Genomic DNA, 27,182 nt, shown 5'->3' on the forward strand with positions numbered 1-27,182 from the left:
ACTCAGAAATGTTGGCTCTGCACCCACAAGACACAGGAGGCTATCCAGATGCACAATGTGGGGACTGCTCCCAGTAGGGCCCTGGCCCCCATCCCTGGCCTCTCCGGGAGGGACGGGAGGAATGGGGGGAATGGGGGGCAGCAGTTGCTATAAGAGACTGGTCCGGCGAGGAGCAGAAATCTGGCCAAGATTTGTAGATTTGACCCCGAGAAACTGTCAGGACTGTTTTTCTAGTGGCTTCTCAAGCACACACACAGTAAGAGGTCAGAACCCTTCGAAGCAGAATTCCCAGGTTCCTGTAAAGGGTTCATTCATCTCCTTGCGTACAGTTGTCCTGGCCCCCATCGTCCCTCATCATTGGTGTAGGCACGTAAAAACAGGCCAGCAAAGTAACCATGTTTAGTTCATTCACCGTCGTTTGCTGGAAATGGTCGTCGCATTCTTGCTACCGTGGAACTTACAAAACGGATATAAAAAGTCTTCCCAAGCGCTGACCTCTTCCTGGTGTTCTTCCCTGGCCAATTCCAACCCCTTCTGTTATCTTTTTAACTTCTTTTCCTTCAGGCTTCTCTCTGTCCTTCCCTTCCTCCAACCGGAATAGATCTAGGAATCTCCTGACATTTCCACCTTGGCTGCAAGCAGCGCTGGTTCTTTTTGAATAGACTTGTCCATAAATCTTAGATGGTTTCTCATCTTTGAAAAAGCCGCTTCTATCAGCAAGTCATTATTCACATGTACAGGGCAGGGGAAAGTTCACCAAATTTCAAACTCCTATTTCTTTTCACTCCATTTTGCGACATCTACTCCCCAGAAACCACAGAAATTTAAAAATACCAGTCCCCATAGGCAAAGTGCCCCCTGACATTAGCTTACAAGAATGAGGGCTGGCCACCTGGGGATGGGAGAGGGAGGGGAGGTTGGCCTAGATCAGAGCTAGTAATTTCTAAGTCTCAGAGAACTGAAAGCCCACTGTTCTCATTCTAGAGTGGTGGATTTGGTGGGCAGGGAGATCTGGGAAGATGGGTGATATTTATAAGGAAAGGCCTAGTGTAGCTGTTACTATAAATTAAAAAGAAGGAATACAGTATAATATAGCTAATGGGCTAAAATATACTTTAATTCCACGTGATATCGGCTAGAAGAGAGCTGAAGCGAAGGGTCAGTTTGGAGCAGATGAGAAGAGAAAGGAGGTAGAAGGGACAAAGAAACAGATTCCCAAAGGCCCAGCTCTTTTTCTTTCTGCTTTGTCATGCTCAACAAGTTAGCATTTGACCTCATGCTTGTTCTCATGGTTACAAGATTGTGGTTCCACATTCAGTCATCACCCTAACATTCTAGGTAGGAAGAAGGAGGAAGAACATAAAATTCTCTTATCTCAAGGTAATTTTCATCCAGGAAGAAAAAATGTCCTCTAAAGCCCAGCTCTGTACGTCTCCTTGGCCTGGTCTGTGTAGGTGGCCATCTTGGCTACAAAGGTATGAGAAGGGGCTAGACCCATCACCTCCGAGTGCAGGCATGGCTCCCAGGACAAAATTGGACTTGTGCTAGCAAGGCAGAGAGGTGGCTACCGGTGGACTACCAGGAGAGGGCTGAGTATGTGCCCAGGGGGTGCCGTGACATGCCTGAGGAACTATGGAAGCAGACCTCGGAAGGAGTGGAGAATGGGGGTGGGAGGCAGGAAGAAGGAGAGCGTAACTGGAGAGGTGAGGGCCAGCCACTTCAAGGGTCCGAAATGCCTGCTGAGGACTGGCCCTCGGTGAGAATCCAGATCACTGTACATTGCCCAGAGGAGGGGAAGGGACACCACCGATGTCCCATACTGCAGTCTGTACACAAGGTCACCTGCGGGTCTCCTGACATGAGCTTTGGATTCAATACGTTTAGAGAGGGCATGAGACTCTGCCTCTCTTACCAAATCCCAGATGATGTCAGTGCAGCTGGTCAAAGGACCCGACCCAGAGCAGAAAGACCCTAAAGGAAGTCTCTTCAGAAATAATTGCGCAGAGCTACGTTGGCTGGTTCAGTCAGAGGAGCACGAGACTCTTCGTCTCAAAGCTGTGTTGGGTGTAGAAATTATGTAAGGATAGAGTCTTTAAAAAAGAGAAAGAGAGGGGCGTCTGGGTGGCTTAGTGGGTTAAAGCCTCTGCCTTCGGCTTGGGTCATGATCCTAGGGTCCTGGGATTGAGCCCCACATCAGGCTCTCTGCTCCGCAGCAAGCCTGCTTCCTTCTCTCTCTGTCTGCCTCTCTGCCTACTTGTGATCTCTGTCTGTCAAATAAATAAATAAAATCTTTTAAAAAAAGAGAGAGAGACAAATGCCCACATGCGTTTGTTAAGCATTTTAATGCGATGACTAATAACACTGTAATAGGAATTGAGACCCAAATATTTAAGGAAAAATGACGATAACTTAAATTGAGCTTTTCCCAGAAAGTGTGGGGAGCAAAATCTGACGTATCTTTTGGAGTCCTGGTATCTATAGGTAGCAGAAAAGCCAAAATAGAGGAAGTTTCTCTCTCTCAAGTTTATGTAGTCCCTAAGGAGGAGTCAGGCTAATCAGAGGCTCTCAGTCATTAGGCCCCAGGCCCAGGCTTCCTGTGAATCTCTGCTTTGCTGTCCTGACACGTGGCTTCTATGCTCAGGGACACCCCCTGATCCCAGGTTGCTGCTAGAAGCCTTCACCAGCCCATCCTCAATACCCATGAGAAGAAGGGGAAGAAAAGAGAGCAGTGAAGAGCCCCAACCCTCTCCCTTTGAGGGGGCCCTCCCAAAGTGCACTTCTGTGTTCCTGTCCCTGGCTACGGCTTAGTGACGTGGTCCTGTTCAGCTGCAAGATGTGCCAAGAAATGTATTCTTTTGGCCTGGGCACATCACCTAGAGTTGTCCTACTAAGGAAGGAGCACATCTCGCTACCTGCCACATTGATACAAGAGTCACACCTGAAAGGATGGGAATGGTTGAAAACAAAGGGACGAGCAGAACTATGCCAGGCGAATGACAACAAAAAGAAAGGGATGGCAGTAGGAGAATTGGGCAGACTAAAATTTTGGACAAAAATGTAGAAAGCTGTACAGGAAGGGGAGGATTGGACAGTGATGGTGATTAAAGGGTATGATCCACAAAGAACATGTGACAGGTATGAACCTTTGTACAGCAGGCCAATAACATCCAAACCTGCCCTCCCCCCTCCAAAAAACACTGTAAGAAATATTAGGGGAAAATTGTTAACATTACCACTGTAGTGGGATACCTGAACCTATCTTTCCCAGATTTATGAGGCCAAGCAGACCAGACATAAATAAGGTTATAAAGGACATGAATGCCATGTTTAAAAGCTTAAATGTGTATCAACCGTGCACTCTGCAGACAGAAAATAAGCAACCATTTCAAATAGGTACCAAACATGTACAAAAATTGATTACATCTTGGGCCCCTAGGAAAAGTCTCAGTTCCAAAACGTAGGAATCTTTCTAGGTCACATTCTAACCAAATTGCAAGCAAACTAGAGATTTAAAATAAAAATATAACAACAAAAGCACGACTTGGATATTTATACACAATTTAAATAAGTTCTGCCAATGACAGAACAAAAATTAAAAGACTCCTTTCAGACCCAAACAGATGAAAAGGCTGTCGGAGTTTGAGCAGATGAACCTGTCCTCAGAGGAAGTCCTTGCAGTATCTTAGACAAGCAGAGTGTCCTCTATAATATACAGGCAGGGACGCCTGGGCGGCTCAGTTGATTAAGCAGCTGCCTTGGGCTCAGTTCATGATCCCAGAGTCCTAGGATTGAGTCCCACATCAGGCTCCTTGCTCGGTGGGGAGCCTGCTTCTCCCTCTGTCTGCATCTCCCCTGCTTGTGTTCTCTCTCTCTGACAAAATAAATAAAAATCTTAAAAAAAAAAAAAAACATGCAAATCTCTCAAAATCAATTAAGTGAAGATAGTGGAAATAGAGGTAAGAGACAAAAACCCAGCACTTTATGGGATTAAACACAGTGGAGAATAGTACCCAAAGGTCATCCTGGCTAATGACAAAGAAACACCGACCAACAACAGCATCTGGTCGTTCTCCCCACATCTTACTGCTGGCTGTAAATTGGGGCATTTTTGGAGGGAGCTTAATGGAATCTTTAGAGATTTTTAAATGTTTTTGCCAGTTGATTCAGGTAATTCCAGAGGAATTTATCTTGCCATGCGCACATGGGCAAAGATATGTGTACAACTCGAAGGAGTAAAGAAACCTTGATACAAGCACACACCATGAGGCGGTCACAGATAATGGAGTAGATCCGTATGAGCGGAGGTGGAAGGGACCCATGGCATGGCGGTACCTGAAAAAATAATTGTTATTATTTTTTAAAAAATACATAATTTTTTTAAGTCTAGGTGGCCATATGTTGTGAATTGCAGTCTCTGGTGGCCACAGGGCCCTGGCATGGGGCAGAAGTGGTGAGCCGGCTGGGTGTGCAGTCTCAGTAAAGAACAAGGGCAGTAGTGAGCAGAACAGTACGTGCCTTCTCGGTTGTGATTTGTAACCTTGTCGCCTCCTGCCCAGAGGCCCTGGATCAGGACTCAGGCTTGGCAACTCTTTCTGCTTCAGCCCTGAGATGACCCCTCGGCCCCTTGGCAAGGGCAGCAGGGATAGCCCCCACCAACATCACCCTGCATCCTCTTTTTTTTTTTTTTTTTAAGATTTTTTTATTTATTTATTTGACAGAGAGAGATCACAAGTAGACAGAGAGGCAGGCAGAGAGAGAGAGAGGGAAGCAGGCTCCCCGCTGAGCAGAGAGCCCGATGTGGGACTCGATCCCAGGACCCTGAGATCATGACCTGAGCCGAAGGCAGCGGCTTAACCCACTGAGCCACCCAGGCGCCCCACCCTGCATCCTCTTAACAAGTGTTGCATGAACCTGGAGCTTCTGGTCTGGTCGAGGGCAGTCTCATTACCCCTGTCCCATGAGCCTGGTGGCATGGGCTCAGTCCTGTCACTCAGAAAGTTACAGTGATTAAAATTGAGCTTAAAATGTTATTCTTAGGGGACGCCTGGGTGGCTCCATTGGTTAAGCGTCCCACTCTTGATCTCAGCTCAGGTCCTCATAGGGTTGTGAGTTCAAGCCCTACTTTAAGAAAAAAAAAAGGGCTTTTTTCTTCTTTTTTTTAGCACCCAGAACTGTTATGACTATGTTTTGTTTTGGTTTTACTTGTTCCTTAGTGTCTGCAAACTTGCTCTCCACCTAAGGACCTCCAGAATCTTCCAGAACCCTCAGAAGTCCCCACACCGGCCATGTTAACCACAATCCCAATGTATCTCTATGTAGAGGTACTCTCTTTAGTCTCTGTAACCCTTGGCAGGGAGAGGGGCCAACAGCCTCAGCTGTACTGGAGGAGAAGAATAGCAAGAAATAACTCAAGGAGGAGAAAGCTTAAGGGTTGATATCGTCCAGTTGCCGATTTCTGTCCTACTAGCAAAACCTCTATGCTGCTTCACTGCTCATTTTTAAAAGTGATCTTCAACTTGATTTCCCCACCCCCACCCTCAGTTTAAATACTGGCCTGGCCAGTGGGGCTTCGGTCCAAAGAATGGTTTGACCTGCAGTATAGGATTCCCTGATTTAGCAGATAAATACTCAAATTTATAAATCTGAATTTCAGATGGACCACGAATGCTATTTTCTGTGTAAGTATGCCCCATGTAATATTTGGGATATACTTATGATAAAAAGTTATCCATTATTTATCTAAAGTTCACATTTAACTGGGTTTCCTCCAGTGGGCTTCTGCACATTCCAAGAGGGGGGATCTGCAAGTTTAAGGATAAAGATCAGCAGGAGTTTAAGTAATCAGTACCCACAAGTCCCCTCACACCCAGAACCTCCTAAGTGCCCCATCCCCCTGTTTGTGCCTCCCCCTCCTCTCATTTGCTGCCCTGCTTCTGAGCTTCTCCTCACTTCCTGCCTCTTGTCTTCCTCTCTTTTAGTCTGTGGCTTTCCCCTGCCCTCCCTTCTCCCCCTTTTTTCCTCATTTTGCTCTCGCTAGCCCATAACATGTCATTAAAGTTTACGTATTTGAGTGTTGGTTATAATTACTAAATAAGGTTTTATGTTCCTTGCTGTAATTTAAATAGCAGGTGAATTTAACTGTGTGTGTGTTTCATTTTCCTTTTAGTGATAGGTGGCTTTAAGTTCATTTTTAACTGTGTGAATCATTGACCTTCATTCACCTTGAGTGAGAAAAAAGTTCTCCCATTTCCAGAATGAATTCACAGGCATCTTCCTAAGATAGATGCCAGCAGGGAAGGTGGGAGTGGGAGAGACCCATTCAGGGGAGGAGCTCAGAAGTCTCTTGTACTGGCCTAAAACCTAGCGTTTGGCATTGGGTCCAGCTGCCCTGAGCAGCATTCAGGTGAGGAGCTCAGAAGTCTCTTGTACTGGCCTAAAACCTAGCGTTTGGCATTGGGTCCAGCTGCCCTGAGCAGCATACAGAGCAGAGTAGGGCTCTCTCCTCTTTGTGGCTGATCACAGGACTCATTCCCAGCGAAGCCACCTCTGATAGCGAAGACCATGGTTTGCAGTTAATAACTAGGTCCCCGGTGGCCTTCTGCTTCCATTCCCTGCCTCTCCCAATGAAGCATACTCTTGAAGGCAACCTCATTCTGACTTCCTCCCCAAAACAGTTCGGGGGTGGGGCAATTCTCTGAGCTTCCTCCGAATCAGAACCTGTTTTCTAGTCACAGAGCTGAGCTCCTCTGATGTCTATATTTCTCCCATTCTCTCCCTGCCCTTGTTTCTCCATCCCTGCTCTCCCCCAACCCTGCTCTCCCACACCCAGCATGACCCAGAAGGTGCTTTCCTATGTGGGAAGCAGACCTGTGAATGACAGTGCCATTTGGGAGAGAGAATAGTGATCTGGTAGTCAGGGGATGGCCTCTGTCCTAAACTAGTTGCTTCTATTCACTTGGCCTCAGTTTTGTCATCTGTAAAATGGGAGTGGTCACATGTCTCACAGAAAAGCTGTATTAAAATATGAATACAGGGGCGCCTGGGTGGCTCAGTGGGTTAAAGCCTCTGCCTTCCGCTCAGGTCCTGGGATCGAGCCCCGCATTGGGCTCTCTGCTTAGCAGGGAGCCTGCTTCCTCCTCTCTCTCTCTCTCTCTCTCTCTCTCTGCCTGCCTCTCTGCCTGCCTCTCTGCCTACTTGTGATCTCTGTCTGCCAAATAAATAAATAAAATCTTTAAAAAAAAAAACTTTTAAAATATGAATACAGTGAATGTCAAAAAGTGAGCAAGGTTCCGTTCCCAATCCAAATGCTAAGTGATATTTCCTTAATGCTGGAAAGCCAGTAACTCACTGTTGGTTATGGAATCCTTTTCATTCATCCAATTAGAGAACCTCAGAATTTTATTTGGAAGGTGTCTTTTTAGTCCTTCTGTGATGGACTCGTAAACATCTGGGTGTTCTTTCCTATCTCCCCTTTCAGGCAGGGGAAAATTTAAAAGAAGCTAAAGGAATAGATCTGTTGCCATTTCATCATATATTTCAGTAGGAAGGAGTCTGGCTCTTGGAAAAATTTGCCCTAATGGTCCAAGACCGAGTGGAGGTGTCTTTCCGTCTGTGGGGGCGGCAGCTGCATGAGTGGGAGGTCGACGCTGGCCAAATGGAGGCCCAGAAAATTTTGGATCAGATCTCTCTGCTTTGATGGAAATAAAATAACAAAGCCTCACCCACCCCGAAGCCTGTTGCCTTTTGCTGAGCAAAGTCCTGTCAGCCCTCTAGTTCGGAGGCATTTTATCCCAGTTGGAAACCTGGTAATGAGGGAGGCTGAAGAATCTGGGCTTCCCAGAATGTGTGGGAAACTGAATAGGAGAGGCCACAGCATTCCGACTCCGATACTTGGCCAGACCTTGTGCATTCCCTTGGTTACAGTCATGTGGGGCTCCGAAAGGCAGAGATTTACCCAGAGCCTCCTTTCTGTTGCTGTGGGGCCCAAGCCCCCGGTCACCTGGGAGTTCTCTGCAGTCCTCACCTTTGAGCTCGCTGCCCCACAGCGGTGAGAAACAATGGTGAGAAACAATACGTATCAGCCACGCCTGTGGAAGTGCAGGTCAGGGAGAAAAGGCAGGAGCAGGATCAAAGCCTCTTGTAATCCAAGAATTCCTCAGCACCTCGAGTCCCTTCATAATTATGGTTTGGAGATTTGCCAGAAAGCAAAACCACTTAGCATGCCGTATTTAACAATGAACAGCTCTCTGTGTTCATAACAGTCACTGTGCAGAGCAAATAGGCACCTTGAACAACGGATAGGATATTTATATGTGTATGTAAAATAACCCGCACGGCCTTAAACCCCGAAGCATGTCTGCAGGGAAGAGTGTGCCTGTTTCCCCAGTAAGTGGGTAGGAGAAGGTCTACATGCCCTGCCCCAGTCCCCACTGCCCGCATCTCAAACAACAGCCAAAAAACCTTTGTTTAACCCCGAATTTTCCAAACTTACTTAATAGCCAAATCTTTTGCTTTAACCTTTGGTTGGTTTTGGAGTTTGGAATTTTTCTGTTTCATTTTGTTTTCAGCATCTCTTAGCATTCTATATGTGCTGCTGAAGCAAGCACATCTCTTAGCATTCTAAAAAGCCAGATTCCTAAGGAAAATGTTTGGGCAAAGGATAGGCAAAGGAGGGTCCGTCAGAAGCAGGGATTTTAGACCGGGGTGGGGGGTGGGTGGGTGTTGGGGGACAAATCCCAAACCCTGAGGGTTGATGGATGTGATTGCTGGAACCCAGCTTTGTATATCAGTTTGGAGCACCCGACCCCCACAGGGCCCTGTTTCTCTGTGTCATTTTTTGTTCGTTTGGTTATATATTCAACAAACATTTGTCATTGGGAGAAACTGAAGAAGAGAGGCCTCTTGGAGGAAGCTTCATTAGAAGTGAACCTTAAAAGGTGGGTATGATTTCAGTGAGGAAAGATAGAGAACATTCCAGAAAGACAGGGGCGGCCAAGTATGAGGTCTGCTCAGAAAAAGAAGACATGAATATAGTACAAGCCTCAGGTGCACAAATAGGGTGGGGTCAGATGGGGCTGGGATACAGTGCAGGACCCCTGGATCAGGTAGGTCTCTTTCACATGGAAAGGTCAAACAGAGTCTGGCCCAACCCCCTTCAGTATCCGGGGGCATATTGAGTCCTATTATAAGTGAGAATTCTGGGGCTAGGGCTGGATTCCGATGTGCTGTCATTCAGGGGTTTAAACAGTGGCCCAAGGACCTGGTTTCTTGCCATTTCTCCCCTCTGTTCTTTGGTTGGTTCTGTTATCAGATAAGTTCTCACTGCCCTTGGAGTTGTAAGATGGGCGCAGCAGCTCTAGCCTTCACATCATCTGGTTAAGGCCTGTGTCAATACAGTCCCTTTACTTTTAAATGCTTTCTTAATGGGTTCCAGGCACACCCTAGAATTAATCTCTGAGTCAGGGAACATGGTGCCCTGATTGGCCTAGAGCTGGGGCAGGTGCCCATGCCTGGAGTTGAGAGTAGGGCTGGCCCCAGCGAAACCACACAGACTTAAAAATATGGAGGGGCTGGCTCTAGAGGGAGAGTGGGGTCCAGCTCTCCAGGGATGAATGGAAGCTAGGCCACAAAAACGGCAGAGATCCACTAAAACCTGGAGTACCAGGCCAGAGAATCTGGATATCATTTGCAGGAGAGAACCAGTAAAAATTTCTGAACAAAACAGTGATCAAAACTATGCATTAAGATTAATTCAGCTACAGTTTAATAATTGCCATGTGCTTGGCCCATGGTAAGGGCTCAATAAATCCGCATTGAATGAGGGAGATAAATGGATGGATTGGGATGGGGAGAGAGAGAAATGCCGTTGTAGGAGGCTATTGTAATAGTTTCAGAGGGGAGCTAGCAAAGAAAGGAACAAAGACTCATCAAGAAAATCAGGAGGTTCTGTTGTCATGAAAGCCACAGAAGGAAAACCTGTCAGTAGGACAGGGTTGGTGAGTCATGCCAAACACTGTCAAAAGGCCAGGGCAAGGAGGGTAGGGATGGAGAAAATATCAGAAGGCAGAATTGAAAGAGAAGGTCCAGTAGGATGGTCAGAAGCCAACTTCAAGGAGTTCAGAAGTAAGTAGGAAGCTACGTATAACATCATCCGCCTTCTCTTCCCCCAATCCCCTCTTGCCTCCAAACTCAGCAAAAAAAAAAAAAACAAAAACAAAAAAAACAAAACACCACCACCACCAACAACCAAAATCTCCTTCACCTCCACACATTCTTCACAAAGCACCTGATGCCATCCCCATGACCTTTATCCAGCCATGATGTCCTTTTCTCTCATGTGTCTTTAGGCTCTCCTCCCTCTTCAGGGCTATCTCTCATATAAATATTGACATTACTCTCTTGTCCCAAGATGACATTTCTTAGGCCCTGTTCTGCCTTAAGTTCATGTTTCAAAAGAACCATTAGAGAAATTTTGAAGTTGGGGAGGACAGAAGTTTGAGCTTAGGTTGAATATCCTTTGTGGAAGACAAGATTATCTGTAAGAATGAGTGGTTAGGGAGTGGGATATGGGGACAGAGAGAGGGTTGGAACAGTTCATTTAAGGTTCAATTGTGGGTCACCAAAAAATGAATCAAAGAATTGCCAGGGGCCAGTGGGAGGCCAGCTGAGATCGAATAGCTTAAGTTTATGGAGAGCCTGATCAGCATACTGCCTCTCTTCAAAGGAAATCAGTGGCCTGGAGTAGAGTGGTGGATTGGGTTTGAGGAGAGGTGGTTATGGAGCACTGTTCAGCCTGGTCTCAGGTCAAGTTGACATGGGGGTTGGGAGCTAGAAGAGCATCTCAGACCCAGAGAGCCCAGGGTATAAAAAGAAAGGCAAGTGATGATCTGAGAGAAAAGGCAGGGTCAAAGATGTGGTCAGGATTCATGTCAGGGGGTTGTCTCAGGGAAGAAGTAGAAGGTTCAACAGTTAGGTTGGGGATATTAGAGAGGCCATATGGTGTATGACGTGGTATATAGACTATGTGATTTAAATCCCGCATCCTAACCTGTGTCTCCACTTACCTTGTTTATAAAGTGAGGCTCAAAAAATCTTCAAAGGTCATTGTAATTAATACATATGAGGTACTTAGGATAGTGCCTGTGTGTAATAAGTGCTCAGTGAATGTTGGCAATGGGGATGTTCATTTAAAAGAGATGGAAAAGGGGGCTCCTGGGCAGCTCAGTCCATTAAGCATCTGACTCTTGATCTCAGCTCAGGTCTTGATCTCAGGGTCATGAGTTCAAGCCCCTCGTCGGGCTCCATGCTGCGCATGGAGCCTACTTTAAAAAAACAAAGCAGGATGGTGAGTGCTGTGAAATGTGTAAGCCTGATGATTCACAGACCTGTACCCCTGGGGCAAATAATACATTATATGTTAATAAAAATAAGTAAAAAGAAAAAAAAGCAGGGGCACATGGGTGGGTGAGTCAGTTGAATGTCTGACTCTTGGTTTCAGCTCAGGTCATGGTCTCTTGGGTCATGAGATCAACCTTGAATCGACTTGAAGCTTCTCTCTCTCTCTCTGCCCCCTCTCACTCTCTCTCTCTCTTAAATAATAAATCTTGAAAAAAAATACAAAACAAACAAACAAAAAGTGATGAGAAGACTTAGAACTTGAGATGTTGAGGGGCCTCTGGGTAGCTCAGGTCATGATCCCAGAGTCCTGGGATTGAGCACTGCTTTGGGCTCCCTGCTCAGTGGGGAGTCTGGTTCTCCCTCTTCCTCTGCTCCTCCCCCACTGCTCATGCGCTGTCTCTCTCTCTCTCTCTCTCTCTCTCTCTTATAAATAAATAAATAATCCTTTAAAAAAAAAAACTTGAGATCTTGAAGCTGAAACAATTCTGAGTAATGCCAGGTTTTTGGATGCCATCATGCTTGTTGTGAGTGGAGTGAAATTGGAGATGGAAAGTAGTGGAATTGAGGAGGCTGAAGAATGGTGAACCCAGATTCTGGGGGGGCATGTTTACGGACGTGGAGGTCACCAGTGCGCTGGTGAAACCCTGTGTCACTGAGAAAGGCCAGGTCTGTAGCTGACATTAACAAAAATGGGGAGGTAGCTACTATGGGCTTCAAGGCAAGAGAGATGGTTGATAGAGGAGGAGAGAGCAGTGTCTAGAAGTGGCGGAAGGAGGTGCTGATCTGTCTGAGTCAGAGACCAAGGGAAAAGGAATAGCCTGCTGGAAAGTGAGGAGTATTCTGCCAGGAGGATCAAGAAAGGAGCCAAGAATGAAAAAAGTGGAGAATTTGCTCACAGTAGAACAGATTTTGATTGAGAAGAGATGTTTTTCATAGAGCTTTTAAGAAAATACATTCTTCAAGCCTGAGGGCAAATCTGAAGAGGGCTTGAGCTAAGGGAGGACATGGGAAGGAGGTTTGGGAGTAGATTCTGGGAAAAGCCGGTAGATGGGGGCTCTGGTCCCTCACCTTGACTGTAGGATGTGCAGCCTCAGACACAATGGCTTAGGGCTGTGCGCTGGTGCTAGGCACATCCCAACCAGCCACGTGCCTGTCCGCCCCCGCTCACTTCTCCAGCTCCATGGGCACGCAGTGCCCTGTGTGGGTGCTGCTAGGCGCTCTGAGGGCAGAGGACTGGGAAAGCTGGGATTCAGAGCTCCTGCTTTCAGAGAGCAGACAAATGGCTTTCAAGGGAGGGGAACAAGACACCAGCAAGCTCCGTGGCTGCCTTCTCTTCCAAAAGCACCGCTCAGTACTGTAATTGTATTCGGACATTTTTTTTGCATGACGTCAAGGAATGGCCTTCCTTAAAAGCGCTCATGAAAAAGCCCAACTATAAAACAGACTCGGGCAATGAAATGGAAACCAGACAAGTGGGTCTGTGTAATTTGGGTAAAGAGATTTCTCCTTAGGCTTTGTGATCTGATCCCTACTTTCTGCATAAAATTCCATTTCACGGCGTCCACTTACATAGGCGTCTTACCTTGCAGGTGCTTTCAGACATATGTCTTGCTTTATTACCAAATGAGCAGGGAAGCAAGGGCTCCTTCCTCAGTGGCTGTTCAGACCACCCTCCTAGGCTTGCCACCTTTCTAGTACTCCAGGTCCTAAATCTCTCATCTTTGTATGAGCCCAGCCCCAGCAGTGGAAGGGAGGGCCAGTCCCACATACACCTCCTTTAACCCCCATGTGTGCCTTTATCCGTGCACTCCTCACACCCCTGATCAGGGTCAGTCTTGGGGAAGTGTATGCCAGGAAACACTACTCACCGAGGAGGCCCATTCTTACCTACCTTCTTTGCTCCAAGCCACAGGGGCACAGAATCGAATTATCTGCCATCTTGTGTTCTTGGCACGCTCTCTGGCTCCATCCCCAAGGAAATCCTTTCTTGTTCAGATTTCTGGTTTGTACTGAGGTGAAATTCACTTAACATAAAATTAACCATCTTAGGGATAAAGTCAGTGGCGTTTGGTACATTCATAGTATTGTGCAACCGTCCCCCTCCATCACAGTTCCAGAGCATTTTCCTCATGCTCCCTCACCCCCCAAGAACACCTGTGTCCATTAAGGAGCCACTGACTGCCCTCCCTTCCCCTCCCAGCCCGCGGCAACCACCAGTCTGCTCTTTGTCTCTGACAAAGAGTATTTTGTGTCAACGGGAGCATAGGATATTGGTGTGCCTGGCCTTTTTCACTAGGCATAGAGTCCACAAGGTTCCTCCGTGGGGCATGTGGTAACGTGTGTCAGTGCGTCACTTACGGCTCAGTAATACTGTTGTACAGATGTGCCGTATTGGGTTCATCCCTCATCCGTTGATGGACATTGGGTTGTTTCCACCTTTTGGCTGTGGTGTACAGTGCTGCTTTGAACACGGACATACAGGTCTTTGTTTGAGTACCTGGTTTCACTTCTTCTGGATCTATACCTAGGAGTGGAATTGCTGGATTATGTGGTAATTCTGCGTTGAGCTTTTTGAGGAACTGGAGGGCCCTTCTTCTTTCTTTCTTTCTTTTTTTTTTTATGTAAGCTTTCTGCCCAACATGGGCCTTGAACTTGTGACTCCCGAGATCAAGAGACACATGCTGTACTAAGCCATCCGGGTGCTCCTAGAGGTCCCTTCTCGATGGGCAGCCTCCTAGGTCCACTCTGTCAAGGAATAGTAGGTATATACCACCCCAGCCCCAACCCTCAAGACATGTTAACCTCATTCTGCTAGATCTGGAAAGAAACCGAAGGAATAAGACTGAGGAGCCTGGAGTCTCTCTCGAGGTGAATAAGGTCACCAAAGAGATGCTGGTAATCAGAAGAAAGACAGTCTGGGGAAGGGATTAGGTGCTAAGGGTTTGGGGGGCCACTAGAAGATTGGACTAAAGCAGGGGAAGAATTTAGTGAGAAGGGAACTCAGTTGCCCAGAATAAAAGAAGGTGTGAACCTAAAACCCGCTGTGGCTAGTACGGTCACCCCCTGGTGATAGAGGAGTGACGGACGGGAGCTATAGACTGGTTTATCCTTGTAGTGATGGGGCAGGGGAGCCCGGCAGAAAGAGCCCTTTAGGCTGAGCAGTTAGGACACTCAGCCTCGAGGAGCCACGGAAGGGCTTTTATGAGAGGAGGCTTTAGAAGGATCACCCTGACTACAGGGCGGAGGGTGGCTTGGAGGGGAGGAAGACAAAACTAGAACCAGGGAGGGTGGTTAGAGGGTTACCATTGCTCTTGAAGGAAGACTGGGGAGGGTGGTCCCTAGGAGTGGCAGTGCAGAGGGAGAGGCGAGGTGCCGTCATCCGGACAGCCGAGGACCAGATGCTCCTGAGAAGACAGGGCAGCCGGTAGCCCAGGGAAGGGCTGTGGAGACGTCCAGGGCCTCCAGACCACTGCTCCCACCGCAGAGTCCAGTCAGGGGAGAGGCAGGAGGGGTGAGTCTAGGGACCGGGAGGTTGGGGAAGCAGACCAGGATACCCCTTCTTGACAGATGACTGAAGTCCAAGATGCTAGCTAAATAATACAGTTTTTGTCTGGATTATACCAACACTGATTAATTTTCATCAAGAAATTATTTGTAACTCTGTCAAGCCAGTTGAATTCCTTGTCTCCTCGTGTGACAGAATTATCTTTCTTCATTTCTCTGACTCCCCATTTCTAGTCTTCAGCTATACTTCAGGACCATCCATACCACTATCTTCCATAGTCCACTAATGTGCTGGCAGAGCCCGGCAAACCCCTATCTTGTGTCTGCACCGTGTGTCCCACGCATTACCTGAACGACTGTTCTAGGGAGTTGTGGCTCCTGGCTGGCACAGCGCTTCATGCTCACGACAGCTTTGCTGAAATGAATCAGTCGTTTGGTTTCTTCCTTTCTACCACCTAAAGCCCCAAATAAGCGGAGAGGGTTGAGAACAGGAGAAGGGGCTGGAAGCCAGGGGCAGTTGGGGGTGGGGGGGGTGGAGGAGTAAGGCAGGTGGGGTAGTGGCACTGAGGGTCAGAGAAGCTTAGGAACAACTCTGAAGGAGCTAGTCAGTTTTCAGAGCTCAGACGGAGGAGAAATTTCCTGTAAGAGAAGGAAGTGGAATAAACTAAAGAAAACTGGAATGACTTCAAGGAAAGGGGAAAGAGAAATGGTAAGATCCAAGCTGGTCACTAAGGAATGTAGAATGTGTCTATAGAGCCCTTGAACTCTGCCCAGGCAGAGGAAGAAGAGGCTGATGGCAGAAGGAGACTTCAAGTTGCCCAGCTGCCCACCCCCCACCCCCAGGAGGGCTTCTCAGTCTGTAGGCACCCCCACTGTACCCCACTACACTGGCTCATCGGCAGGAGAGATGGGGAGATGTGGGGAAAGGGCTCTGATTGCCCCTTCCAGTAGGAGTGCTTTGGGGTGGGTGACCTAGCAGAAAGGAATAAGTACAAGATGCTTACCATCCGTGAAGAGGAGGAGGTAACTGAACACTTGGGGAGCCTCGGCAGGGCGAGATCACCGGGGAGCAGGGCAGAGCACAGGGAGGAGCTGCTGGAGAGCATAGGGCTCATCTGCGGGGAGGGGCTGACTTTGCACCTTGCATGAGGGCATCCCGGGCGGGCCAGATGCTGTTGTCCAGAGCATCTCCGGTCTGGACCCAACTCACTCCTTCCCCGTCGCACACCAGGACTTTGTTAGCCTGTCGTGGAGCGGCCATGAACAAAGCTCACGTGCACCGGACCCGTCCCCGCTGGGCTTCGGAGGTAGCCACAAGGAGCAGGACAGTGAGTTGCACACAAAACCGGAACAACTGAGTACCCTGAAAGGTCTAAGCGGGTGAGGGGTGCTCCTCTCCTCCCCAGGCTCAATGGCCCAGGAGAATTCGGGTTTTTTCACAGCCATTGTTGCCTGAGAGTGACGTCAATTTTGATCCATTCCCCATTCTTTGGTGTGGTTGGAAGCAAACAGCTGCAAGCATTTTTATAAGCCTGGAGCTGAGTGTGCTACTCACCAGCTGTAATTTATTCGATCACCCCCTTTTCAGTGAAGTGTGGCCCTCCCAAGTGAGAAGTGCACACTTTTAACTCCTGTGAAGTGCTTATTTGTTTTTCTTCATGTTAGCTGTATCCATTTTTAAAATTAGGGGAAAATCTACATCTGTTTACCCAGTGATTTGAGGCGGGCCCACATTTTTTAAATTATAGCTTTTTTAACCTTAAAAATAAAGTTTTTTTAAAAATATATCTTTTCTTTAAAATGAAAACAAAAGCTCCGCCGGATGTTTTCTGGTTTCGTGATGGGTCACCAGGAAAAAGGTGACGTTGGGCATCTGACTACGTCTGGAGTGGGGGGAGGGGGGGTCTCCATCTTGGGGAGTTGGGTCCACAGGAACTTTGGGGAATCCAGGCCATTCGTTCCTTATGGAAAGGGCTAGAAAATTAAGAAAAAGCAAATTACTAATATTTGAAAGGTTTTCCCCAAACTATTTTTAGAACTTCAAGTGGTGTTTTTGTCCTTTCCCTTCAGACTTGGGAAAAATGTTTGCACCTCCAGACAGCAAGGGCTCTGTGGTCAGCTGTCCACCTCAAGCGGCTGTTTGTCACCCGTTGCCACCTCTCTGCCCACAGAACTGAGGAGGAGGCAGGAAGCTAGGGATTGCCTTGCAGAAAACGTTGAGAGGAGATGCGCTTCTTCTCTTCTGCCCCAAATAGAGACATAGGCCCCTACTGCCGGGTGAGCTGAAGAGTCCATCCATCTACCCGCCGAACTGTTGCTTGGCGAGGACTTCACCGCGGGGACTTCATACAGTTGTGTAAGGTTGCGGACTGTTTCGGGGGTAAGACAGGGCTCCTCAGTGTCAGCCCTGTTGACATTTGGTGGAGGTGTCGTGTGCCTCGTAGGGCGGTTCGCAGCACCCCAGGCCTCCACCCACTCCATGCCAGCAGCCCGGCCTCCCCTGACTCGTGACATCCAGAAATGTGTTCAGACACTGACAGGTGTCTCCTGCAGGGCAACATTATCTCTGGTTGAGGTTGGGAACCACCAGGTGGAGGGAAGCCAACGTGATGTTGGGGCCCCAGAGACTAGCTGAGAGCGGAGGGAATGGGGTTTTCTGCACCCAGGGAGAACTGAATGGGGTGGTGCAGCCATGGCCAGAACCTTGGCGACTCACAGGGGAGGTTGCAGCAGAGAAGTATCCAGCTTCTCTCTCTTTCTATCCTCCAGATTCTCGGCATTCTCTCCCTGTTAGATGAAGCCCGCTGGAAGCCAGGTGGTAGGGAACCTGGGTGGCACAGGCCATCAAGGTCAGCCCCCGGGGCACTGAGTGGGGTGCAGAAGGACAAAGAACGGATGAAGGCACAAAGACAAACAATCAGTCTGCTCATCTATCTATGTGATCATTCAACCTGTATGGGCAGCTTGGCGCAATGGTCAAGAATGCAGGCTTCTGTGTGGCCCCTACCACTTCACCTGTGTGACCTTGAACAAGTGACTTCTCTAACCCTCAGTAACCTCAGGTGCAGAAGGGCAGCAATAGTTCTGTCTACATGTGACCTGAGCCTTGCAATCTTGGAGGTTTCCTACTGGGGAAATACATCCTAAGTAGACTGCTTAGTACATGGCTTTAAACATGTGGATGGTATCAGCTGCATGCCCAGTGCTGTTTTATGGACGATCCTGGGAAAAGCAAAGACATAGGGCTCAGCCACAGAATGCCATCTCTCACCATCTGTCAACACACTGAGTGCTGTGCAGGTATGAGCGGGCTGGAAAAATCTAGACCACAGGACTGAGTTGGGCCCTGAGGGATGAGTAGGCCTGGCTAAGTCATGAAGACAGGATCTGTCAGGTGGTAGGGATGGTGAGCAACCTGGAGCCATAAGAGTTGGAAGGAAGTTGGCACCTGGGTGGCTCCATTGGTTAAGCATCTGCCTTCAGCTCAGGTCATGGTCTCAAGGTCCTGGGATTGAGCCCTGCATCAGGCTCCCTGCTCAGTGGGGAGGCTGCTTCTCCCTCTCCCTAGGCCTGCCATCCTGCCTCCTTGTGCTCTCTATCTCTCTGTCAAATAAATAAATAAAAATCTTAAAAAAAAAAAAAAAAAAAAAGAATTGGAAGGAAGGAAAAGGCCCAGAGAGAGCTCCAGGGGGAGACTGGTGATCAGACAGCTTTGGTAGAGGGTCTTAGTGCTCTCATCTGTGAAGATGAGGGGCTGGCCTGGGACCCGTCACCTTCCTCAGTACTCGGGTGTAGGAGTCATAAACTCAAACAGCCTTAGGAGTGAGATGAGAGACAGTAGGATACGTCGATGCCTTCTACAGGGCATGGCCACTGCTTGGTTCCAGGCATCTATTAACCCTCCAAAGTGCATCCCTGGGACACCAGGTGCTAAGTCTCTGAATTTTCAAGGGATGTTAGAAATGTGGATTCTTAAGAGAAATCTCCTGACTTTTTTTTTTTTTTAAGATTTTATTTATTTGACAGAGAGAGACACAGCGAGAGAGGGAACACAAGCAGGGGGAGTGGGAGAAGGAGAAGCAGGCTCCCCGCTGAGCAGGGAGCCCAATGGGGGGCTCTATCCCAGGACCCTGGGATCGTGACCTGAGCCGAAGGTGTATGCTTAACAACTGAGCCACCAAGCGCCCCAAGAAATCTCCTGACTTTTAAAAAACCATGTAAGCCATACCAGACTTGGGTGCAGACCCAACAATCCATTTGGACCCCAGTCCAGATGTTTCTGAGGGGCCCTCTGGGGCCTTAGAACCCTTAAGCTGTGTGTTTGGTTGGGTTAAACCTCCTGCATACTGTTTTTTAAGCAATAGCTCCCAGGGCTTTAAAAAAAAAGAAAAGAAAAGAAGAAGGAAAAGGAGGGGTCCACCTGGGCCAGGTGAAGTCAGAGATCCCCTCCAGACCTAACAGCGCTGCCAGGTTAGGGAGCCGGAGGGAAGTATGGCCCAGAGGCACCGGCTTGGAGCTCTGAGTGGGTGGGCCCGAGGCTCAGTGCTGTCAGACCCCGGCATCTGAGCCAGTGTCCGCGGAGGCTGAGGCTGGAGCTGCCCTTTAAGAGCACTGACCAGCACATTTGGTTCTTGGATGAAATTTTTAAAAATATTCAGCCAAGAACAGAGACTAATATCATGAATACCCACGTTCCCCCGCCCAGCCTTTCTGCTGTGTTCTTCAAAACTGGAGAAGCCACCCCTTTTCTTTCCTTAGGGCAGTGACCTTTGGGAGAACCCTGAGTCCTGTCACTGATTGCCATGCCAGGAAATCCCACCTCTGAGTCCTGGCTGTGCTGGCCCTGAGGAGTGGAGAGCCATGGGCTCCGGGGTAGAGGGCCAGGAGAGGCAGGGGGCAGAGGGGCCCTGGCAGCCTCAGGAAGAGGCAGGCAGCAGTCAGCAGCCAAACCAAGCGGCCGTCTACACTTGTTTCTCATGACCAAATAAAATGCAGGCTCTTGCTCTGCTGAGGGGAAGTGAAGAAGTCTGTGGAGAAGACCAAAAATAATGAAGTTGTCTGGAAGCAGCCTAGTGCAACCTTAAAATATTTTCTCTCAGCAAAAAAGAAGACCCAGTAATACTACCTTACTCAGACACTGCCTTTGCCTCCCTGGGCCTGCTCCAGCCTGTCTGGCCCTCCAGCTTCACCTCCAGTTCCCCTGGCAGGAGCCCCTCCTCAGGGGCAGGCCTGAGCTCCCTGCTCCTCCCTCTCGTCCCAGCTCTGCGTGTGGCCCCTTATCCTCAGCCTGCCCATGTCCCCTCCATAAAGCTCCCTCCTCCCATTCCCCACATTTTTTTTTTCCTTTTCTGTTCATTCATTACTGCTACTCATGATATTATCAGTCCCTGTCATACACCATCTTGGATTATTTCCTGACCTTTCATGTGTCAGCTCACCACTGACCACACTCTCCTCTCTCAGAGAGAAGGGACTGGAGTTTTCCTCGCGGTTCTCATAGTACCGCTCTCCCCTCCACACACACACAGCAGGTGACAATAAGTACCATGGGCAGATAGAAGCTTGAATTGATGGGTGAGCGTGTGGACAGGGAGATGGTGGGATGGCGAGTTTGAGGGAGTTCCACAGATGCCTAGAACAGGATGCTCCTGAGCTAGGGGCAGGGAATACTCAACCCATCTCCATTTCCTCAGTATTTACTGTACTGACTTGGCCCCTCTTGGAAAGGAGACTTGACCAATGGCCTTGATCTAGAAGGCCTCTCCCCCATGATAACTCTAGAGTCAGATAGTACACTTTGAATCCACAGTCTCAAGCTCGAGGTTGGCACTCAGAGCAAGTCGACATTGGCATTTTCATTTTCATCAGTGTGGTTGAAGACCACCTCAAAGCCTGGGACTTGAGGTGTGTCCAGCCCTGTGTGAAGCTTGCCTCTAACAGCCAACCCCGGGGGGGCCTCGTCACAGGAGTGGGAAAGGACAGGGGCGGCAGGGCTGCGGGACTCCCCATGCTCGCCTCAGGAGTCTCAGCCTGTATCTTCCGTCAGCCAGGTGTCTGCCTTGGCAGAAGAGCCCCATGCTGGGGGGCGGGGGACAGTAGCAAGAGGATGTCCACACTGTATCGGCCCTGAAGCCCTACCACCCAGGTGATCCATTCACAAGGGGAGAAGGCAAGGATTAACTAGTTCTAAATGCAGATTCGTTGGGTTTCCAGCTCACTTCCTAATGACCGAATGCTAATCCCCCTTGTGTAGGCCTAGCACAGACAAGAATATGTACCAGCACACCTCACCCGCCTGAAGCCCTCTCACAGGGCTCTAGGGCGTATTTCACTCTAGCCTTAGCCAGTAGCGGTTGGCAGGCGATGATTTATTCGCGCACACTGACCTCCTCCCTCCCCTGATTCCTGCAGCTCTTGGGATCCACAGCACTCCATCGAGCACCACATGTCTCATTGCTCCCTGATATTTAGCTTAACCTCCCTCCCAGAGCACCGCCTTCTTGAGGACAGGAGATGCTCCTTGACTTGGGTTCCCACAGTACTCAGCATGGTGCTGGCCACAGAGACCCTGAGCTGGGAGGGGCCAGGCAGAGGCCCAGCTCCACCAGGAAGCCTTCTCTCTGGTGCCCTCCCCACCCGCTGAGCGATCTTACACCTCTGCAGAGTCCTCCAGCCCCTGAGGCCTGGGCCCCACAAGCAAGCCTGCCAGCTCTCACAGAGTCGGTCTAGGCTTGAGTGTTCTGCAAGATCTTTCAAGGCACGCACTGTGCCCGGCAGTCGGAACCGACTTGTACACGTAGTAGATTTTTCAGTGTCACAGTTCTGCTGACGTAGGCCCTATGACACCGCACAGGTCACCTCCCTGAAAGGGGACAATGCTCCAGGTGTAGCATATTTGTAGACTTGTGTGACCATCACCCCAGTTGATTTCAGGCCATTTTCGTCATTGTGAGAAGAAACCCATGCCTTTAGCACTCCTTCATTCTCCCTGTATTCGTTTCTTGGGGCTATTGTCACCTAACAAATTACCATAAACTTGGTGACCTAAAACAACGCAGTTTATGGCCTCATGTGGCCAGAAGTCCAAAAGTAAGGTGTCACCAGGGCCACGCTTCCTCTGGAGGCTCTCGGGAAGAATCTGGCTCTCAGGAATTCCTTGCTTCTTCCAGCTTCCAGAGGCTTCATCCCTCCAGTCTTCTGGCTTCACGTCACCTTCTCCTCCAGGTTTTGGGTGTCTTTCTGCTCTCTCTTCAGGATATTTGTGATGGCTTCTAGGCACCACTCAGATCATCTAAGACAATTTCATCATCTCAGGACCATTAACTAAATCACATCTGCAAAGACTCTTTTTCCAAATAAGGTAACATTCACAGGTTCCAGGCGCCAGGAGCCATTTTTCAGCCTGCCATATTCCCCCTGCCCCCGGCCCAAGATAATTCACATACCACAAAATTCACCAAATTAAAGCCTATGGATATACACATTTTAGTATATCACAAGGTTGTACAGCCATCACCATTGTGTAATTCCAGAACATTCTCGTCAACCCAAAAAAGAAATGCTGTTTCTATCAGCAGTCATTCCTCCATCTCCCCATTCTCCAACCTCTGGCAGCCATTAATCCACTTTTCGTCTCTGTGATTCACCTCATCTGGATATTTCACGTAATTGGATTTATACAATACGTGGTCTTTTGTGTCTGGCTTCTTTTCACTCAGCATGTTTCCAAGGTTTGTCTGTGGTGTAGCATGTATCTGTACTTCATTCCATTTTATAGCTAAATAATATTCCACTGTACAGTTGTACATTTTATTTATCCATCCCTTGGTTGATAGATGTTTTGACTGCTTCTGCGTATTGGCTAGTATGAAAATTCACAAATACAAATTTTTGTGTGGACATACGGTTTTTATTTCTCTTCAGTGTATGTGCCTAGGAGTGAGCAAAACTTCGAGACTGTTTTCCAAACTGGCTGCACCATTTTACATCCCCACCAGCAGTGTCTGAGAGTTCCAACTTCTCCACATTTTCACCAAAACTTATTATCTGTCTTTTGTATTAGAGTTCTAATGGTTGTGAAGTGGTATCTTGCTATGGTTTTGATTTGCATTTTCCTGTTGATTAATGGTGCTGAGTATCTTTTCCTGTGCTTATTGGTCATTTGTGGATCTTCTCTGGAGAAATGTCTATTCAGATCTTTTGCACATGTTTTCATTAGGTTATCTTTTTATTATTTCATTTAAAGAGTGCTTTATGTATTCTAAATATATGTCCCATCAGATATGGGATTTGCAGATATATTCTCCATCTCCGTGAGTTGTCTTCTCTTTATTAATGATATCCTCTGGAGCACAAAAGTTTATGGTTCTGATGAAGTCTGACCTTTCTTTTCTTGCTTGGGCTTCTGATGTCTTACTTAAGAAACTACTGCCTAATCCAAGATCACAGAGCTTCACTTCTGTATTTTCTTCTATGTGTTTTAAGATTTTTTTATGTATTTATTTGACAGAGAGAGATCACAAGTAGGCAGAGAGGCAGGCGGAGAGAGAGAGGAGGAAGCAGACTCCCTGCTGAGCAGAGAGCCCGATGTGGGACTCGATCCCAGGACCCTGAGATCATGACCTGAGCCGAAGGCAGAGGCTTAACCCACTGAGCCACCCAGGCGCCCCTCTTCTACATGTTTTATAGTTTTAGCTCTTAAATGGTCCATCTTGAGTCCATTGTTGTACCTGCTGTGAAGTAGGTCCAACTTCATTGTTTTGCCTGTGGATGAATACCCAGGTGTCCTACCTCCATTGGTTGAAAAAACTGTTCTTTCCCTACTGTTAATTGTTTTGGCACTCTTGCAAAAAAAAAAAAAAAAAAAAAAAAAAAAAAAAAAAAAAACAATGGAATATAAGTGTGAGGGTTTATTTCTGGACTCTCAGTTCTATTCCGTGGATTTGTACATTTGCCCTTATGCCAGCACCACACCGTCTTGATTACTGTCACTTTGTAGTTAGGTTTTTAAAATCGGAAGTGTGAGTCTTCCAGTTCTGTTGTGTTTTTCCAGATTGTTTAGCTGTTCTGGACATGCAACAGATTCTTCAGACACACTGGTGGTTTGGTCACTTGCTTTCTTGTTTCACTGATGGACCGACCAGCCCATGAGAGCCTGGTTGGCTTGTATGCTGAGCTAAAAAACGCCTCTCCCACTCTTCTGCCTCCCTTCACAGGGCATGTGGCCAGTAGCGATTGGGGTTGTTCTGGCCAAGCCATCCTAGTTCACGGCAAAGTAATAAAAGAGGAAACTTGGTGGGGTGCATCTGGCCCCTCAAGCAGATTTAATTCCAACTAATCCCCCCCTCCCCCATCCAGCTTTCTTTCCCCTTCCTTTTTCATCTGGCAGAATCAGTATTTGGATGGCTCTCATTCTCTCTGGATCTATTCCTAGCCAAGTCACACCAACACTCCCCTGTGCTGCTGTTATGCCCGTCACTCACCTGCCACTTCCTAAGCACAATTCAAGACAAATTGGTACAGGATGGGAGACATCTGTCCTGGCAGGTGGGGCAAGTGCAGCAGGCCTTCCTGGTGGCATCATGAGCAAAAGTGATAAAGCCAAGTGTGACTTCTTCATCTCCGTGGGCTGCTTCTGCATGGCCTCCCCATGGGGTGGGGGCAGGGTCTGGGCTGCGGCAGACTTAGCTCACTGCCACCACTGCTGACTGTGCAAACGTGGATTCATTCCCCGTGAGCATAGCTTCCTCGTTGGTTAAATAAGGATACGTCCCTGCTCGTGTGGGAGCAATAAGGGTTAGATAGACCAGTGTTCATTATTATCACCAGTAACCCTAGGTAACCATTTAGTGAATGCTTTCTTTATGGCAGGCCCTATGTTAGTGTTCAAATTAAATCAAGTTGGGGGCAAAGGAAAAGATTTCATGATCTCTAGAACCACACACTAGAATGTTCTGAGCATCTGCTATGTGTTTAATCCTATGCTAATCTTCATGTATATTTTCAATTCTTTTAGGTGTGAAAGATGCTAATTAATTGTACCATCTCCCCATACAGATTCTAAACCATCTGAGAACTACACAGAGGAGTTAGGTAGAGATAAAAATAGAGATTATACTGTAGGTAAGGGCCGGACCAACACATGCCCCAGACCAAGAGCCAAAATGCACATTTGCTTGCTGCTTCTCTCCCATCCCTCTCTTCTCTCTCTCTTGCCTGGGTTGAATCCTGGTTCCAGGCAGCAGGAGGCAGCAGGCTGGGGAGCAGAAGCACCAAGGGGCAGGGTTCTGGGAGATTGATTCAGGGATGGTGACATCAGTCTTGGGGCTGCTTCCATGAGTCCAGGCTCTGCTGGGTGGGCTCCAGGTAGTACTGGGCCTGCTTCAGGGTCACTAGCCTGACTTATCTCACTGGGGAGACCTATATGTCTGGAATGTTGATGCTAATTCAAATCTGTGCTCCGGAGGCACCATGAAACATTGTGCCCATTCTGATTATTTATAGTCACTTAAAGCACTGGGACTATATACAAGTAACTTAATCTGAGTCCAGAGTTCTGCACCTGTGAAGTAGGGATGACAATACCCAGCCCATGGGATGTCAAAGGAGTGGACAGAAAGTAGTTGGTTAGGGCCTGGCACATAATAGGCCCTGGGTGGGGGCAGGGGCATCCTACTTGGACCGGTTCAGTACCCTGAGAGCTCAAGCTTTCAGTCCAGACTCTGAGCCTTCTCTCCATGTGCTGAGCAAGTCTCTGTGGGGGCCAGCGGTCCAGGCCAGGTCTGTGTGCTGGAGCTGGAGATGGGGATTAGGGAACAGTGAGGTTTCAATAGAAGTGGGTCATCAAAAGACAGGCCTTGGTGCATGGAGGGATCCAAAGAGGTTCATTTGGTGGTAGTATTGCAATCCTATATCTCAGACCTCCTCCAGGTTGGGGGTAGGAGGCCTCCAGTTGTTAGCTGAAGTGTCAATACCCAGAGCCTCTCTTCAAACCTATATTTAGGTCTGTCTAAAGCAAATGATGAAGTAAGCAGTGGCTTCCCCAAGGCACCCGCTTCCTCTTTCTGCACCCCATTCTACTCTTTCCACACCTTTTCCTAGCCAGTGAGCAAGACGAGGATCTGAAAAATGAATTCGAAGACAAGAGGGCAGCAGATATGAGCCAAATCCAGCTTGCCACCTGCTGCCGTACAGCCTATGAACTACAAGTGGTTTTTTTTTTTTAAAGATTTTATTTATTTAGTTGACACAGAGAGAGAGATTACAAGTAGGCAGAGAGGTGGGCAGAGAGAGAGAGGGAAGCAGGCTCCCTACTGAGCAGAGAGTCCAATGTGGGGCTCGATCCCAGGACCCTGAGATCATGACCCAAGCTGAAGGCAGAGGCTTAACCCACTGAGCCACCCAGGCGCCCCTACAAGTGGTTTTTAGATCTGTAAATGGTTGGGGGGAGAAAATCAAAAGAAGGATATTTTATGACAAGTGAAAAATACATGAAATTCAAATTTTATTGGAACTTAAATAAAGTTTCCATATTGTCTGTAGCTGCTTTCAGCAGAGTTGAGGAGTTATGAAAGAGACCTGAAGACCTCCCAGAGTCTAAAATATTTATTCTCTGACCTTTTAAGAAAAAGTTTGCTGGGGCACCTGGGTGGCTCAGTGGGTTAAAGCCTCTGCCTCCCGCTCAGGTCATGATCCCTGCATCCTGGGATCGAGCCCCGCATCGGGCTCTCAGCTCTGCAAGGAGCCTGCTTCCTCTTCTCTCTCTCTCTGCTGCCTCTCTGCCTACTTATGATCTCTGTCTGTCAGGTAAATAAATAAAAATCTTTAAAAAGAAAAAGTTTGCTGATGCCCTGCTCTAAAATGGTAAAATGACAAGAGGTTAATGTGTCACATGGCCAGTGGGATTTGTTTTCGGAGGCAGGGGCAGACCAGTGGCGTTCAGGCGTTGTGACAGTCCTGCAGAAGAGACACAGGGTGGAAAGCTTTCCTGAGAGCCTTCCAGTTACAGTAGATGGGCTGACGGGAGCTAAATGTCTCATCTTACAGGTGGAATTGCTTCTGACCACACAGGGATGGGGGGCATGAAAATGGTGAGGTTTGGGCCTCTGACTCCTTCCAGCACAATGAAGTGGACTAATGACCTCTGAGGAGCCTAGCCGCCTCCTTGCAGGCTGGTGGCAGTGATTTGACCTGAGGCCCTTCACGTTCCTGGAGTCCTGCAGAGCCTCCCCGGGCTGGCCCTGAGTAGCACATTCACCACTTGCCTCTTTCTCATTTCCACA

General features: G+C 48.2%; 1 protein-coding gene across 1 annotated transcript in view; it reads left to right on the forward strand.

Moving 5' to 3' along the window:
* The window catches only part of THADA (THADA armadillo repeat containing), a 326,156-nt gene that overhangs the window by 286,648 nt on the left and 12,326 nt on the right, over positions 1-27,182 (forward strand). The gene's annotated exons all lie outside the window — the stretch shown is intronic.

This window comes from Meles meles, chromosome 16 (assembly GCF_922984935.1).
Source record: "Meles meles chromosome 16, mMelMel3.1 paternal haplotype, whole genome shotgun sequence".
Lineage (NCBI taxonomy): Eukaryota > Metazoa > Chordata > Mammalia > Carnivora > Mustelidae > Meles > Meles meles.